The sequence below is a fragment of the Lathyrus oleraceus genome, chromosome 1, assembly GCF_024323335.1.
Source record: "Lathyrus oleraceus cultivar Zhongwan6 chromosome 1, CAAS_Psat_ZW6_1.0, whole genome shotgun sequence".
NCBI lineage: Eukaryota > Viridiplantae > Streptophyta > Magnoliopsida > Fabales > Fabaceae > Lathyrus > Lathyrus oleraceus.
In genome coordinates this window covers 279,881,346-279,899,319 of record NC_066579.1, presented here as the reverse complement: position 1 = coordinate 279,899,319, position 17,974 = coordinate 279,881,346, and positions in this window count along the sequence as shown.

Sequence of the window (17,974 nt, the reverse complement as noted above, 5' to 3'; positions counted from 1 at the left end):
CCGCATTATATCGATAAGGAACAACCTTGTCTGAAGAGTATGGAACAGGGCCAGCTGGCTTAATGATGAGAGTAGGAGAAGCCTTCTGCTTGCTACCATTATATCTGACAACAATAGGCTTAGGTATTCTGAACACAAGGGATATAACATTAACTTCATCCTCATCACGATTCTGAAGTATCTCGATGACACCCTGATCCAGCATTTCTTGGATGTCTTTCCTGACTTGACGATATCCTCTCTTATTGACAGTGCATACATGGCAGCTGTCGTGGTCATGCTCATAGTGATTGTATCTACATAAGAGTCTATGCATCTCGACCAATGATTGTCTGATATGGCTGAGATATCTGACCTTGTATTTGCCAGGGCAACCCTGAACCATATTAACAGTAGATTTCCCATGCTCGGGCAATGGTTTCTTCTTCAAATTAGGACCTACATCCTTGAAAAACAGAATACCGCTTCTAACAAGGTCTTGAACCTTGGTCTTGAGAGGGTAACAGTTCTCTACATCATGTCCGAGAGGAACGGAATGATAAAAAGAATGAAGCTTGGGCTTATACGACCAGTGAGGGTTGGTCGGTATAGCAGGTGGGTCACGTGGAGTAATCAGCTTCCTTTCAATCAGTGAAGGATATAGCTCTACATAAGTCATTGGAATAGGATCAAAACTGACCCTTTTCCTATCATAGCTTGTGCTAGTTTGATTGTTGTTTCGAGACTAGTAGGCATGTTGTTGCCGACGATGTTGTTGTTGCTGATACTGTTGATGTTGATGTTGCTGGTTCTGATGCTGATAATGTTGATTCTCTCTAAATGCAGGTGCTATATGAGCCACCTGGTGTTGGTTACTGGCGGAACGCACAGTCTTCCTCTTCACAGAGGGCCTTCTCTCCCCCCATCCCCACCAATTTGTTCTTCTTCACGAACTTCAACTTTTGGTGTAGGGTGGATGTCACGGCGCCTGCCTCGTGAATCCATGGTCAGCCCAACAAACAACTATATGAAGGGTGGATATCCATGACCTGAAAAGTGATCTGGAAATCACTAGGTCCTATCTTGATTGGGAGTTCAACCTCACCAAGTCTTTCTGGATCCATCAAAAGCTTTAACGACCATTCCACTCTGCCTCATGGGAGGCCCCTGGTATGAAAGTTTGGCCAGAGTGGATTTTGGTAACACATTCAGCGATGATCCTGTGTCTACCAGCACATTAGACAAGGCATCATCCTTGCAGTTCATTGACATGTAAAGTGGCAAATTGTGGTCTTTTCCCTCCTCGGGAAGATCAACATCACAGAAGCTTAGGTTGCTACAAGCAGTAATGTTTGCAACAATGCTATCAAACTGTTCTATGCTGACGTCATGATCCATGTACGCCATGTCCAACACCTTCTGCAAAGCTTCACGGTGTGGCTCAGAATTCATCAACAAAGATAACACTGATATCTTGGAAGGCGTTTGTAGCAGCTGATCTACAACATTACATTTACTCCTCTTGATGAGCCTCATCATCTCATCATAGTCCTCTCTTAACACGCCATTCTGGCCAGTAGGGACAGGAGCTCTAGCAATCACGGTAGGTCTATCAACAGCAAGTGTCGGATTAAGAGAAGAAGATGAATTCCCCATAGGACGGGTAACACTATCAGCAACATCAACTCTTCTGGTGTCAGCCTGGGGTTTCGGCGGCGCCGAGAACATATGACCACTGCGGGTCAAACCATTGACATCAGAAATATTAGTTACAGAAGTGGAGGGTAGGGGCACCTCCTTCCCATCTTCTAATGCAACCGCATTATATCGGTAGGGAACAGCCTTGTCTGAAGATTCTGGAACAGGGCCAGCTGGCTTAATGATGAGAGTAGGAGAAGCCTTCTACTTGCTACCATTATATCTGACAACAACGGGCTTAGGTATTCTGAACACAAGGGATATAACATTAACCTCGTCCTCATCATGATTCTGAGGTATCTCGATGACACCCTGATCCAGCATTTCTTGGATGTCTTTCCTGACTTGACGACATCCTCTCTCATTGATAGTGCATACATGGCAGCTGTCGTGGTCATGCTCATAGTGACTGTATCCACATAACAGTCTATGCATCTCGACCAATGATTTTCTGATATGGCTGACATATCTGACCTTGTATTTTCCAGGGCAACCCTGAACCATATTAATAGTAGATTTCCCATGCTCGGGCAATGGGTTCTTCTTCACATTAGGACCTACGTCCTTGAAAAACAGAATACCGCTTCTAACAAGGTCTTGAACCTTGGTCTTGAGAGGGTAACAGTTCTCTACATCATGTACGAGAGCAACGGAATGATAAACACAATGAAGCTCGGGCTTATACGACCAGTGAGGGTTGGTCGGTATAGCAGATGGGTCACGTGGAGTAATCAAATTCCTTTCAATAAGTGAAGGATATAGCTCTGCATAAGTCATTGGAATAGGATCAAAACTGACCCTTTTCCTATCATAGCTTATGCTAGTTTTATTGTTGTTTCGAGACTGGTAGGCCTGTTGTTGCGGAGGATGTTGTTGTTGCTGATACTGCTGATGTTGATGTTGCTGGTTCTGATGCTGAAAATGTTGATTCTCTCTGAATGCAAGTGCTAAATGAGCCACCTGGTGCTGGTTACTGGCGGGACGCACAGTCTTCCTCTTCACAGAGGGTCTTTGTTGTCTAGCATGGGAGGACATAACATGTGGCTCTTCGTCTTTCTTCTTAGCGAACGCCCCATAATGTTTGGCAGAAGAGCCTTCTTCTCTGGTCAGGCGCCCTTCCCTGAATCCCTCTTCTAGTCGCATCCCCATGTTCACCGTCTCGGTGAAGTTAGAAGGAGCGCTAACAATCATCCGCTTGTAGTAGAAAGAGCTTAAAGTCTTGAGAAAGATCTTCGTCATCTCCTTCTCTTCGAGCGGGGGCACAATGTGTGCGGCCAATTCTCGCCACCTCTGGGCGTACTCCTTAAATGTTTCTTTCTCCTTCTGGGAAATAGCCCTCAGTTGGTCCCTATTGGGAACCATATCAATGTTGTACTTGTATTGCTTGACGAAAGCTTCGCCAAGGTCGTTGAAGGAGAGGATGTTCACACTATCCACAGCCATGTACCATCTTAAAGCGGCACCGGACAGACTGTCCTGGAAGTAGTGGATTAGGAGTTGATCATTGCCATTCTGAGTCGACATCTAGCTGCATACATCACAGGATGGCTGAGCGGGCAAGTGTTTCCTTTGTACTTTTCAAAGTCAGGCACTTTGAATTTAACAGGAATCTTGACATTGGGCACGAGACATAGCTCAGCAGCAGATTTGCCAAAGAGGTCCTTCCCTCTAAGAGTTTTAAGTTCCTTGCGCAGCTCAAGGAATTGATCATTCATAGCGTCCATTTTCTCATACACGTCTGGGCCCTCAGATGGCTCAGAGTGGTAAATGGTGTCATCAACTCTCGGCAAAGTATGCACGACTAGAGGTGGCACAGCAAGGACCGGGCTAGATGCCGACGGAGAAGTAAATGTAGGGGCGAGACCCTCTGGAACAAAGTTAGCGGCCATCCCCTAGGGAAACCCGGCTGGCATAGCAGACGGAGCAAAGTGAGCACTGGCAGCAGGCACGGTAGAGGAAGCAACCTCTGAAATGACCGTCCTCTGGGGAGGAGTTAAAGGCGTTGGAGAAGATTGGCTCTGGGCGGCCAAGAAGGACTCCACCAGGGCAGTCAATCTTCCAACTTCCTCCTTGAGTTCTCTGTTCTCTTGCTCGAGGTAATCCATTAGCTTTGATGAGTTGGCTCTGGTATAGTACCGGTGCGTCAACTTGTCTTCAAAATAAATGAAGAACACAGAGTTAGACCACTGAACAAGAAGCCCTGGAACAAAACCTGCTTATGCACATGATGCATGTAATGCTTGTGCATATGATTTATTTTTTAATCAGAGGAACTTTAGAGATCTATTTGCAGATATTGGAAATATTAATCATTTAGACATGTATGGAATAATCATATCAATAATATCTGGAAACTTTTTACACCAAAGAAGTACAGTCTTGGTAACCAAATACAATATAAGAGAGAAGGAAAATGAATATCCTATGGAACCCTAGAAACAATCGTCCAAAGCTCTCGAGACCGGAAGATAAGCTGCACGAAGCCTCTCCACCTCTCTCTCATAGGCTGCCTCCATACCTGCCTTCTCCTTGGCTAGTCGATCGTACTTCCTCTTCCAAAACCTGGAAGACTGAGGAAGAAGAGAAGTAACCACATAATCAGGCTCGTCGATAACCTGATGCTCTAGAAACTCTATCAAAGCATCCTTATCTCTAAGTTGCTGAAGTAGCTCCTCTCGCTCACGGACCCAAGCACGCGAATGGTCTTCATCTCTCAACTCCTCTACTCCTTGGTTAGGGAGGGTTAAAGGCCCAACCATAACCATAGGCGTAGGTCTCAGATAGTCATAGGGCATGCGGTACTCAGAAGCTCTCCTCCTAACCCACGAGGTATAGGGTTCCAAAGCAACACAATTCTTTGGACCAAGCTTTTTCCTTCCCTTTTTATGAATCTTGCGCCAAGCGCGGACCATTCTGCCCTTCAAGTTTTGGGGATGTTTACCCTCTTGAAAGAAAACACCTTCTAACAAAATGTTATTAGGTTTATCCTTTAAGGGGAACCCAAGCTGACGACGTGCCAAAATAGGGTTGTAGTTAATCCCACCACATGTACCAAGAAGAGGCACATTGGAGAATTCACCACAAGAGTCAATAATTTGCACACCATCATGCACCCGGTTATACAAAAAGTTATCATCATTAGTGAAAGAGATAAGTCTCGTGGACCACCGTAGACATCCTTTGTTCTCCTTGAAGGCGAGCGTCTGAGGCAAGTGCAAAATAAACCACTTGTACAACAGAGGCAAGTAGTACACAATGGTACCACCACCCTTTGCATTCCTCATATGCAAAGAGAAATAAGTGTCACCCAACAGAGTAGGTACGAGATTAAGAGTAGAGAAAATCCTAATGGCATTCACATCCACAAAATTGTCGATGTTGGGGATATAACACTATCCCATAGATGAGAAGTACAAATATGGCCTCAAAGGCGTCCTCACTCGTGACCTTCCCAAACATAGTAGCTTGAGCAATGAGGACATCAGATGGGAGACCTTGAATTCCACCTTTGGTAGTCATATGAGCACCAACAATAGATTCATCTATATGCAACAGATCAACAATCTCTTGGGAAGAAGGAACTCTCTCCAAGCCACTGAACGACAACTGATCTAGAATAGGTATACCCACAAGATAGGCATACTCCTCAAGCGTAGGCAAAAGCTGGAAATCCAGAAAAGTGAAGCAACGGTACAAGGGATCATAGAACTGCACCAACACACTCATCAGACCTTCATCCACTTGAGTAGCAAGAATAGACAGAAGCTTCCCATGACGAGCCTTGAACTCCAAAGGATCTAATACATAGGATGTCAAACTTCTTAACTCTTTCAAGTCGGGTTGTCTGAAATTTTACTTCTTCATATTCCTTCTTTGCTTATCCATGTCTGAAAATTTGCAAATAGACCTCTTAAGTTCCTTGAAAATTTCTCATTGTTGATGATATGGATGTGAATGAATGCATGAATGCATGGATGCAACAATCAAACTCAAGGATCAAGCAAGTCACACCATACAAAGGTCACGGGATGGCTCAAGTCATCATCAATATCAATCATCCATTTTGGTGGATTATGGTTTACACCTTATCAACATCCAAGTTCCATTGATATTGAAGATATACGAGAACAGATCAACCGTGAATCAAGGGTTTGTTGAAAGTCACGAGCATGGAGTCTTGGTTAAGAACCACCCAAAGGGAGTGTACTATGGTTAAACCTGACAATCATGTTCTATAAGAGGTTCCTATAGTCATCATCCCATCTTTCAGATATTATCGGATAAACGACTACTCGTATTCCAAAAATATTCTCAAGAGAGACTCTTATGAGTGCAGTATTGCGTAACAATCGTATCAAATCTTACACTTGAACGACCTTCCCACTACGTCCTAAAAATAAGCCAAGATGGGCTAGGTAATCTAAGGTCCTTAGCTTCTAAGGCATATATTGGAAAGAGTAATGCCTATCCATGACTACTCGTATGACATTATTGATCCCAACATAACCTCCACCAAGTGAATGGGCTTGCAAGTCAACTTGCTAAGGAATAACTCCACACAAGTCAACAAGACTATGCCATTCTCCTATCATAAGTGCACTCGAGTTCGGGTATAGAACTCAGCTCATAAAAGACCACCAAGCACACAAGCAATTGATATATCAAGGAATTCATGCATTACAAACAATACAGTCATCCCAAATTTGCACAAAAATATGTCACAAATAATATAAACATACAATACAACAAAGGTAAAAAGTAGGCAAAACCCACTAGAAAAATAGTCCCCAGCAGGATCGCCACTTTTTTGTAGTGGGGTATTCGTTACCTTTAGATTTATTGACTAAATCAAAAGCAAATCACACAATTTGAGTCGCCACCGCACTTCTATTTATCCAAAGGAAAGGTTAGAAAGCGAACAAAAACCAAGAAGTTTTATCAAATCAAAAACTAATAAAAATGTCAAAGATCTGGGTAAGGGAGTTGGTTATGCAATGGGAAGGTTTTAAGCACCCAAAATATCCTTAGTACTCTAAGGGAGCCCTTTTTACAAATTATGTAAGGTAGGTTGGTATTTGTGAAAATATTTGTGCAAACATGATTGGGGAGATGAGAAAAGTATGTATAAGTTATTTACAATTTTTGTGTTTGAATGGATAAACCCATTGCCTACGTATCATCTTAAAAAGGTAGGATCAAAACCTCGTAGTTCGGGGTAAAAATCTCAAAAGAAGTTGGTGAATTGATTGGTCAAAAGCCTTAAGGTCTTTTGTTATCAAAGGGAGAAAACTCAACCTAAAACCACAAATCCACCATGTGAGGAGAGCTTCAACATGCGAGTGAGGGGTTAACCCTATAATAAGCATGGAAGACTTATAGTCCATCACTAAGGATATAGGTGAGTATTATGAAAAGCTTTAACACAAATGGTCATTAGAACCACAAAAACAATTGAGTGAGTTGTATTTACAAATGAAAAGTATTCACAAAATAAGGTCAAAGTTGACTTAGGATTTAATTCAAAATAAGTGTTATGAAAAGAGTTTGGAAAATTAAAGGCATAATGCCTAGGTTTCTAATTTTGAAAACAATGTTAATGTTGGCACAAAAGTTTGGCTTGGGTTAGAGTGGAGAGAAGAAGAGAAGGGCTAGGTCCTAAACATGCAAAGATGAGGGAAGATAAATAAAACCACTTGGAGTTCCCCTCTTGAGATCATAAAGATGATCCAAGTTGCTCCCTTTTCTTTGGAATTAGCAAGCAATAAGAAAATAACTCAAGCAATCAAGCAAATAATCAATCAAGCTCCTAAGAATCTTCCAATTGGCTATGTATCTCTTATCTTGAAATGTCCATGATAATGGTTCCTCTAATTGGCTCAAGTTTGGGATCCCTAGCACACAAGAACACACAAATCAAAAAGTTCCACAATGCAATAGAAAGAATGGACAAAAGTGAGTTTAGAATTAGGATCCTTTCAATTCATATTTAAGATTAAGCATTCTAAAGGCATGAGACCTAGTTGCTCTTTGATAATTTTAGCATTCTAAAGGCATGAGGCCTAGTTGCTCTTCAAACTCCATTAGCATAGGTAAGGTCGTAAATCTGAGTCCTTTCTCCATTTGCACTGGGTTCACACAAAACAAAACAAAATAAGCACAAGACAATAGTATATACACAATAATGTGCTCAAGTGAGCAAAAGGAAAATTGCATAAGCATAAACATGTGCTCAAGTGAGCAAAGGGAAAGACAAATGAATTAATGAGCAAGAAATTAAATTGCATTAAAGTAAATTGCAAGAATTAAATGCTTCAATTAAAAGTTAGTGATTAGTAGTTAGTGTTAGTGTGCCATAAGGCAATTTAGCGCTATGTTAAGCAATCGTAAGTGGACTAATGTAGTAGTCACATTTATCTGAGGCCGGTCAATAAAACTATAGGCAACAGACACAAGTTAGAGACCATGACTAGTAAGCCAAGCTCCTACAACTTGCCATGCCAAAAGAAAAGATTAATGATCTTGTATGGATTTAGGTTTTTTGCTTGACTAAGAAGCAACCTATCTTTAATGCAAAGCAATTCACTTGATCTTTGACCAAGATGAATTTGATTTGAATCAAAGAAGGTTAAGCCCCTCAATATGTCAAGGCTAACCACCAATCTTTAACTCATTGATCAAAAAAGAAAAAGAAGAAGGAGAGGAAGAAAATGGAATGTACATAATTGAAATTCAAATGATATAACCAACACATATTGATCAAACATGAATGGAATCAAACTCAATCAATGGTAAACAGAAGTGAGATGAAGCTTAGAAGTTAAGAAACAATAAAAATATTTTTGGTATTTTTGGAATTAAAATAATACTTGAATTAAAATAAAGAAATAAAGGTCAAACTTCAAATCTAATTCAAATCAACTTGGAAAAGTCCAATTGGATCATCATAAGGTCAACATGGTCAAACTAGGTTTGACAAAAAATTTCATCATTTTTTGAAAAACAGAAACTAATTTTAAAAAATTAAAAATGAAGAAAAATAACATAATTGAACTAAAATCTCAAATAAATCTCAAATCAATTAAGAAATTGATAAGAATATTTTTCATAAATTCATCATCATTCAAAGAAATTAAGAAAATAGTTTTGACATTTTTGATTATTGAAAAGTATTTTAAATGAATTAAAAATAACCAGAAAAGAGAAAATTCACAAAAAATATTAAATGGAATTATAAAAAATATTAAAAATCATTTTTAGAAACTAGAATTTAAAAGGAAAATTTTGCAATTGGTCCCATATTTTTATGATTAAAAATGAAGAAGTTATGAATTTTTGAAAATAATTGAAATTAAAGAAAATTAAAACAGAAATTAAAAATCAGAAAAATCCTCAGCGCTTGGATCCCACTTCATTAATTGACGTGGCTGATCACAAGACTGGGAGACGCGCGCACATGGTAGACCAAAGTCAGCAGCGAAACACAAGGATTAAATGAAAGTCATAACGTTCAAGGGCTAATATTAGATCCCAAGTAACGGATCCAATGGCCATGAACTCGTCCACGTGGGGACGGTGGTGGAAACCACCGTCTTCTCCGGCGAGACTCACAGTTCCGACCAAAATTTGCAGGTTTCAAAACCTTCACCAAAATGCACGATCTATACATAAATGGAAAGCTGGGGTGATGTACATCACCCCTGTACCCTTGGTTTCCACTCAAGATCTATATAGAGACAGAAATCTGAGATGGAAATTTGTGGTGTTCAAACTGAACTTATTCAATTCATGAAATTAAAAGCTCAAATCAATTGCCTCTCACATGAGGACTTCAGACGTACCAAGCAATGCAAGAAATGATCAATATCCAATGAGTTTCGAATGAAAACAGTTTGAACAACAACCTTTGAAGTGAAGCTTTATAATGCCTGATTTACTCCAATTCTTTGATGCATTTTGATCTTGAGATAGCAAGGAAGCAAGGTTCAGGAATTGAAGTTCAAAGATCAACCAATGAAGTTGAAAATTGAACTTGAAAATTGGAAAAGAAAACTCATAATTCCTTTTAATCGATGTTGAGATTTCACTTGTGCAATAGTTCAGGTGCCTTGAGGTTGGTTTTTGAAGTGAATGCGACACTCTATTTATAGGCAAGGCTGATGCAAGCAAGGAGAAAACTCATGTGCATGTGAAGTTGGGTCCTCCATGCATGGGCCTGTACAAGCGCATGGGAGGCCTAAATGCAATGGAAAATGCAAGCTGAAGTCACATGGATCAGGTTTGGATGTGCAAATTTCATTGCAATGGAGCGTGCACAATGATTCAACATGTTATGCATAATTGGGAACAAAACTTCTCCTCTTCGAAAATGCGATTTGCCAAATTGAAACATAGACATATGGGTAATCGTTGGAAGGGTCTTGACACGAGGAACAAATGTTATTTTGAACAAAAATCCATTTGGAGTTGGGAAAATATTGAAAACTGATCATGAAGTTCAAGGTGCAAAACATGTGTATGAGAATTTTGCCAAAGTGGACCAACTTCAAGCCCTTCTGTTTCAATGATACAAGCCTCAAATGACAAAACCTTTAACATAAAAGTTGTATATATTTTAAAGACAATCAATTTGGACTGAAAGTTTGCATCATTTGGATTTTTGATGACAAAGTTATGGGCACTTGAAGTTCGACTTTTTCACATTTCAATGACTTTGGTCCAAAGTGACCTATAATGTTTTGTATTATTACATGTGTTTATTTTAGGATTATGAAATTTTGTCAAACATAACAAATGAAGTAAACATCTTCAAATTTCCAATGCACTTGGTCCCACCTCAAAATCATAAAAAATAAGTGAGTTAGGTTCTTGGGAAGTTGACCCAAAATTAGGGTTTCAGTCAAAAAGACCTATAATGTTTTGAAATGGATTATGACATTCAAAGTTTGATGAACATGAAAGTTGTTCATATGGTTCTTAACAACATTTTTTCTCTTGGGGTCATCTTCATTTGACAAAAACATCAAAAGTTAGGTCTCAGTGGATTTCAAAATAGTCAGATGAATTGACTGATCAACTTCTCAAATCCAAACTTCAAATCTTGATGAATTGATGATTGAGAGACCTCACATAATCTCATATATTCATAAAATGATGAATGAAAGAGCTTCCCTTGATTGTATTTCATCATGGGTTGAGGTTGCTTCATGAGCAAGGCACAGTCAATGCATAGTTGAATTAGGGTTTCCTTGGGAAACAATCCTCAAGCCCTTTGATTTGCTTTGATCAAATTCAAAAATTGAGATACTTGAGAGGCATATATGATGATTGAGAGATTTGGGAACCATTTTCATGCTTGCTTTCAACTCCATCTGGCCATTTCAATGAGTATAGGGGCCTCCTAGGAGCCTTGGATCACATGATTGCTCAAGCTACAAAACAAACAAATTTAGTGACATATTTTTGTGCTTTTGGTTAGTAAAAAAATAAATAAAAGCAATAATATACAATTAAAACATGCTTGGTGGTCTCAAACCAACTCACACAAGTCCCAACCCAAGGGTTAAGGAGCCAATATGCTATGATCCTTGAGGCAAATGCAATGTGCAATGATATGATGCCATGAGGGATCTTAGGGTCAAAATTAGGGTCTTACAGTTGTCAAGGCTTCGAGATCGATTTGTCCTCAAGGAAGAGCAAAGACGGGTAAGAAAACATGTATCACCAAGGAAGCTTACACAAGTTAGGTCAAGAGAAGAGTTAGTGAGATTTTGTTGTCGTTCACACCCGAACCGTCCATGAGCGTCCAGCCTCTTGAGCCAGAGAACCATCCGAATTATAAAGTCGATCAATTGAAGAAGGTTATCAAGACCCTAGAGAAAGAGAATGATAATCTCAAATATAGGCTTGGTAAGATCTCTTTGGAGAAGGAAACCTTGAAATTCAATCTGAATCAGAAGAGAGACCGAGTTCGTCAAGCAGATGATGAGGTACACACGGAGGTATTCAAAATACTCAAGGTGGGTGACACCTTCAAAGGGACTTACGCTAGCCTGACAGCCAAAAAGAAGCAGTTAGCCAAAGCCCAATACCAGGCCAGCAAAAAGGATCTGGAACACATGGAACAAATGAAGAAACTTCAACACGTGCAAACAGGGCCAGCAAAACATGAAGAAACTCCTCCATGCCCATGCTGACATACCCTACACTCCAACACGTGCAAACAGGGGCACCTCAGGCCCCTAATGCTCAGGCTGGAATGCAATATCCTCAGTCAACTCATGTTGCTCAAATTATGCCACCGGGTTTCTCTTACCCGCCTCAGATGTGGTTTCCTCCTAACATGCCTGCACCGAATGCTCCAGAAGCCTCTCGATCGGCCAGTCAGGTCGCTCCTCCCGTTGCTGATCCGACCAAACCTGCGGATTACCAGCTCTTGGACGACAGAATAACGGCCGTTGAGGGCTTCTCCTCCGTTGGTATAGATGCTCGAGACCTCTGCTTGGTTCCCAACGTGGTATTACCTAAAAAATTCAAGGTGCCTGACCTTCCAAATTACAAGGGCCTCAGTTGTCCCCGCAATCATCTCACCATGTACTGCAGGAAAATGGCGTCACACATAAAAAATGACAACCTCTTGATCCATTGTTTCCAAGATAGCCTGGCTAGGGATTCCTTGGACTGGTACATGGGTCTAGAGTGCTCAAAGATCCGGTCGTGGAGGGATCTCTCAGAGGCATTACTGAAACAATACAAGTACAACCTTGACATGGCTCCTACAAGGCTTCAGTTAGAGAATTAGTCTCAAAGATCTAATGAAACCTTTAGGAATATGCTCAACGTTGGCGTAAAATGACGTCTAGGGTTCGGCCATCATTATCTAACAATGAATTAGTGGACATCTTCATGGGTACATTGCAAGGGCTGTATTTTGAGAAGATGATCGGCAGTTCGTCGACAAATTTCGCTGACATGGTAACCATTGGGGAACGGGTTAAGAGTGAGCTGAAATCAGGGAATATCAAAGACACGGCCGCACAATAGACAACCAATAAAAGACCGCATGGGGGCTTCGCTAAAAAGAAGGAGGGGGAAGCAAACGCTGTAACGACGAAGGCTCGCCCTCGATATGAATTTCCGATGGCCCCTATGCCGTATTACCCTTATCCATACGTCGTTGCATCTCAATACCAGCCACCCTCATTCCAGTATCAACTGCAAAAAGGTAATCAACAGCCAACACCCACTCAGAAAAATCCGAATCAACAATATAATCGTGATAACAGAGGGAAGAATCGAGGTTAGAACAACATAAACAATTTTGGTAACCGACCCCAAAATCACAAGATTCTGGTGTCGTATTCCGAACTGATACCCTATCTGATTCATGTGGGGGCTATCAAACCGAAAGGACTACCCGCGACCACTCCTCCGTTCCACACCAAGCACGACCCTAACGCTCCGTGCGCTTATCATGTTGGATTCATAGGGAATTCTACAGAACATTGTTGGGCTCTCAAATATAAAATCCAGGATTTGATCAATCAAGACATCCTGACTTTCTCTGAAGAAAAACCGAATCTAAAGACAAATACTTTGCCGAATCACAGTGGTGCAGCAGTCAATGCGATTGAAGAGGAAAATACCAGATCTATACCAAGGGCCGAAGAAGTGAAGACTCCGATGTCCGTTGTATTACAGAAGCTTGAACAATTTGGATTTCTAGAAGGGGTACATGATGATTGTGCATTATGCGAGTTCGATCCGGATAATTGCGACCAACTGAGGGGTTGCATGCAAGAACTGATGGATCACGGGTTAATACAATTCTCCAAATCTTAAGCAGCAGAAGGGGTGGTAGTAATTGAACCAATAACAATTGTGTACAGAAAAAAGAAGGTTGAAGCTCCTCCCAAGAGGATTCATCCGATTCATTTCCGCGTTCGAACTCCGTTCCCGTATCAGAATACTAAGGCAGTGCCTTGGAATTATGAGACTACAACGTATTTGGGAGGAAAGGAAATCTGCATTCCTGACACAGAAGTCGTCAACATTGCTGGAACGGAAGGCATGACTCGAAGTGACCGTGTATTCTCTCCTAAATACACTCCTAGGGTGTCTCTAGCACCCACAATTATCCCGCCTAAGGATAAGGTCATTCCTACTCTGACTCCGTAGGCAGGGGCAATTGTACTTGCCACTTCGACCGTGACGGCTGCTTCGGTGTTGACGATGGTTATTGACAATAAAGTTTCCGAGGACGAAGCATCTAAGGGTAAATGGCATATGGTTGAGAAAGAACATATCTAAGATCACACGAAGAGTATCACCTTTGAGGAAAGCCAAGAATTCCTCAAACTGATCAAGAAAAGTGACTTCAAGATTGTTGACTAGTTGAATCAGACCCCCTCAAAAATATCAATTTTGTCTTTGCTGTTGAGTTCTGAGGCTCATCGTAAAGCGTTGCTGAAGGTTCTAAATGTGGCTCACGTGATGCCAAATATCACGATCGATCAATTTGACGACGTGGTTGCCAATATCACCGCTAGTATGTATCTAGGATTTATTGAAATAGAGCTACCTCCTGAGGGAAATGCCCACGACAAAGCACTACATATTTTAGTCACCTTTAGTGACTCCCTCTTATCCCGAGTCCTCGTTGATACTGGATCTTCACTTAATGTATTGTCGAAGTCTACATTAAGCCAATTACAGTTTAATGGGACCGAGATGAGGACCACTGCATTGATCGTTAGAGCTTTCGACGGTTCCCGAAGGCAGGTAATTGGGGAGGTTGATTTGCCTACCTGTGTTGGACCCCACCATTTTAGCATCACATTCCAAGTCATGGACATCAACCTAGCTTACAGTTGTTTGTTGGGCAGACCATGGATTCATGCCGCTTGGGAAGTCACTTCTACATTGCACCAGAGACTGAAATACTTGATAGATGACAAACTGGTAATCGTGTGTGAGGAAGAAAATTTGTTGGTCAGTGAGCTCTCTTCCTTCAGATATATGGAAACAGATGAAGGGATCATCGAAGTTCCGCTCCACAATTTAGAGTTTAAAGAAGTCAGTTCCGTTATGGCCAACAATAACCAGTCTTTCGCTACCATCCTATCCTCACCAAAAAGTGCCAAGCAGACATTGGAGAAAGGTCCGCTTCCCGGTTGGGGTAAGGTCGTCAATGTTGCAGAAAAACGTCACAGGTTCGGTATCGATTATCACCCAGCAACGCGCCAACTATCAAAATGAGCTTACCGTTGTAGTTATTGGAGAGTCCAGTGGTAGCAAACCAGGGGCTCCCAGCCTTTTCGCAAATGTCCTTCAGGGTTCAAGCCTCCCAATTGTACGGCCAACGTGATTCCCATGGTGTATTCGAAAAAAACATAATGCATTTGGTTTTCTCCATCCCTCGTCCTCACTCGAGACGAAAGGATAGCTTGTAAGGCCCCCCATGTTTTAAAGTATTAAGTGAATAAATGAAAGTACTTTTTTGCATGCAAAACTTGTGTTTCCTTTCTTTCAGTTATTTTTCTTTAAAAACAACGAAATGGAAAAAGATTTCTTTTTCTTTGTTCCATTTTTCTCAAAAAGCATACTGAAATAAGATCATCATATGCAGAGCAAATAAAACCATTGATTACGACATGGCTAAAATCAACGGTAAATCTAGATTTCCAATCAACCATGTTGAAGACGACAGTGAGGAAGATTGTGAATTACCAGTTGAACTAGCACGACTCCTTGAGCACGAAGAGAAAGAGATTCAGTCATACAAAGAACCAGTGGATGTCATCAAATTGGGTTCCCAAACTGACAAAAAAGAAGTGAAAGTTGGGGCATCTCTTGTCGAGCATGTACACCCCGAGTTAGTAGACTTGTTACGTGAATATGTTGACGTCTTCGCTTGGTCGTATCAAGATATGCCAGGATTAGACACCAGCATTATTGAACATCACCTTCCACTTAAGCTCGAATGTCATCCGGTCAAACAGAAGCTCAGAAGGACTAGACCCGATATGGCACTCAAGATAAAGGAAGAGGTTAAGAAACAGCTAGACGCTAGCTTCTTAGCCATTTCTGAATATCCGTAATGGGTCACTAATATCGTTCCAGTTCCAAAGAAAGATTGTAAAGTCAGAATGTGTGTAGACTATCGAGATCTCAATAGAGTGAGTCCAAAGGATGACTTCGCTTTTCCTCATATTGATGTTTTGGTCGACAACACAGCTCAATTCTCCGTCTTTTCTTTCATGGATGGGTTCTTCGGGTACAATGAGATAAAGATGTCACCAGACGATATGGAGAAGATAACTTTTATCACACCTTTGGGAACTTACTGCTACAAAGTCATGACATTCGGCTTGAAGAATGCAGGGGCAACGTATCATCACGCCATTGTAACCCTCTTCCATGACATGATTCATGAAGAGATTGAGGTTTATGTGGACGACATGACTGCCCAATCCAGAATTGAGGAAGATCATCTAGTTAACCTGAGATAATTGTTTGTTAGACTCCGAAAGTTTAAATTGCGCATGAATCCAGCTAAATGTACTTTTGGGGTCCGATCTAGTAAACTCTTGGGTTTCATATTCAGTCAGAAAGGTATTGAGGTTGATCTCGATAAAGTTTGAGCCATCCAAGAAATGTCAACTCCCCGAAAAGAAAAAGAAGTCTGAGGCTTCCTTGGGCGACTTAATTACATCTCCAAATTCATATCACACTTAACGGCTACCTGCGAACCGATATTCAAACTGTTGAGAAAAAACCAATCGATTGTGTGGAACAAAGATTTCCAAGCGGCATTCGATAAAATAAAAAAGTACTTGCAAGAACCACCAATCTTGATACCACCGATTCCTGGTAGACCCCTCATAATGTACCTTACGGTACTCGATGAATCCATGGGTTGTGTTTTGGGTCAACATAACGACACGGGCAAGAAAGAAAATGCTATCTACTATCTCAGCAAGAAATTCACGGAATGTGAGACTCGATACTTGTAACACCCTTCTGAAATACCCCAATAATTAATTAAAACAACAAAATATGAATCAGAGTAGATATGCAATTTCAGGGTGTCACACTTGACACTTCACACCATTCACCAAAATAACTTGTCATGCTCATTTATTAATCAAAATAAAACATTGCACAATTCGCAGCGGATAGAAATCTAACAACATGCAAACCATGTAACACTTTTCATGTAAAATTGTTCAACAACCAAAAATGAAAACAAAGTAAAACATCCCGTCCCGATGTTACATATACCAGAGCATGACCCACTAAGGAACTACACTAGACTCCAAGCACTAGCTTCTACTCAATCACTGCTCGTTACCTGAAACATAGTTGTAAGGGTGAGTTCCTCAATCGATATAATAAGCATTATAAAATATCATGTAACGCTAAGTAAATTAACACATTCATCACCCTAATCATATCACACATTCAGCAACGGCAACATCAACTCATAATCATACTCAACACAAACACAAAACACACGTATAATATTGGAATACATCCATTCATATTATACGCCATACATACATTATGAAATGAGACTCCATGCATACGGTACCGACTATTTGTGAACACATAGTTCAACCTCACCGATCAAACCCAGATACGGCTACCAAGCTCACTAGTCCCACTCATTTGAGACCTAGTGACTCCCTCACTAATTCCTCACCATGGGAATTAGCTACCACCATAAAGGCTATGCTATGCACGCTAAATCACCTAGCATGCAAACATCAACAACAATCCATAATGGACATATGCTCACACTCTAAGCCATAAATAGTCCATCCACAATTGCATACATAATAGTTATATTCACAGCATTATGCATACCATCATACATCATCAGCATATTTATCACAGAATCATATCATGTCATGCCAATTAATAAATCACAGTATTAGCACACTCTACTAATACCTATACTGCTCAAAACAACGGGAAATGATCCCTACTATATCATACATCAGCTAAATTACATCACTCAGCTGAAACGACCAAAACTGCACAACAACAGCTCAGAAAAATCAAACTTCTGCCCATACACGTATGCCTCATGCCCATACGCGTATGGCACATTTCCTAGCCAAGCCCATACAATATGTACAGATAATTCCATTCCAAAACGTACACAATATTTAAATATCAATTTTTCACTTTTCAAACAGTGTTAACCGGTTAACGCCCTGGGTTAATCAGTTAACGCAAAACAGAATGCGCTTCTTGGCAATTTTTAACAGTGTTAACCGGTTAACGCCCTGGGTTA